This window comes from Macadamia integrifolia, chromosome 7, assembly GCF_013358625.1.
Source record: "Macadamia integrifolia cultivar HAES 741 chromosome 7, SCU_Mint_v3, whole genome shotgun sequence".
In the NCBI taxonomy this organism is placed as follows: domain Eukaryota; kingdom Viridiplantae; phylum Streptophyta; class Magnoliopsida; order Proteales; family Proteaceae; genus Macadamia; species Macadamia integrifolia.
This window is the reverse complement of record NC_056563.1, coordinates 28,510,714-28,511,673: the sequence shown is the minus strand read 5'-3', so window position 1 is coordinate 28,511,673 and position 960 is coordinate 28,510,714. Positions and strand designations below refer to the sequence as shown.

The following is a 960-nucleotide window of genomic DNA, read 5'->3' as shown; positions in this document are numbered from 1 at the left end:
TTTTTTTTTTTTTTTTTTTTTTTTTGTGGTTGGTATGTTTATACTCTGTATCTATGGATACGCAAAGCTCTGCAGATGGATAGCACTCACTGAAATGCAGGAGCATAATCTAGATACATTCCACTACACAAGCATCCTGGAGGATCTATGGTCATAAATCCAGCAGAACAGATAAAGATCCCAATAGTGGTTTTGGGTATAAGCACACCTGGGAGCATGATACTAGTAGCATGGGTAGGAATCATGCGATTTTTCTTCCGTCTCTGTTCTGACTGCAAGCCTTTGGTATTAGGGTATCTGTCTTTTTATTCAAATTAAAGTAAGTTTAAGTGGGTGGGATTCTTTGTTTTAATTCCTAGTTGTAGGGGTTTAACCAGAGGCTATAAATGAATGAGAACATCTGGACATGTCTTCTTATTGCTTATTTTTCTTCTCTTCTTTATTGGTTGAGAGAAAATTTCTACTTGAAATTTCAATGCTTTTTGCCTTAGTTATTAGCTACCGTTCTGTCTCTTACTTCTATGTCAGGTCCGATCTTGATTTCTTGGCTATTGTTCTTCTTCTTCTTCATTTTTTTTTTTTTTTAATTATTATTATTATTATTCTTGGACTGTTAGTGCGTTTTAAATATTTGATGCAGATTCTTTAATGATGAACCAACTCTTCTACCGAATCTTGAAACGGTTTCTATTGGTGCTACTATTCTTGCTCCCTATGTAAAGAGGCAAACTTTTTTTATTTTTGGTGAATTTTATGACCATACTCCACATGTCAAGCACTGACTTGTGTGTCAACAAGTCTGGGTGCCAGAGTGCTGGATGTATTTTCCCCGTGTGTGTGTGAGAGAGAGGAACCTGTTTTCTTGCAACCAGTTAAATGATATGAGCTTTTATACCGTTTTGATCCCTCTTTTTCTTATGTTTCTTTGAATTCTAGGCCTTTTTTTTTTTTTTTTTTTTT

At 35.0% G+C, this 960-nt stretch overlaps 1 protein-coding gene across 2 annotated transcripts in view; it reads left to right on the top strand.

Moving 5' to 3' along the window:
• The window catches only part of LOC122084613, a 19,650-nt gene that overhangs the window by 16,140 nt on the left and 2,550 nt on the right, over positions 1-960 (top strand). The window lies entirely within an intron of this gene.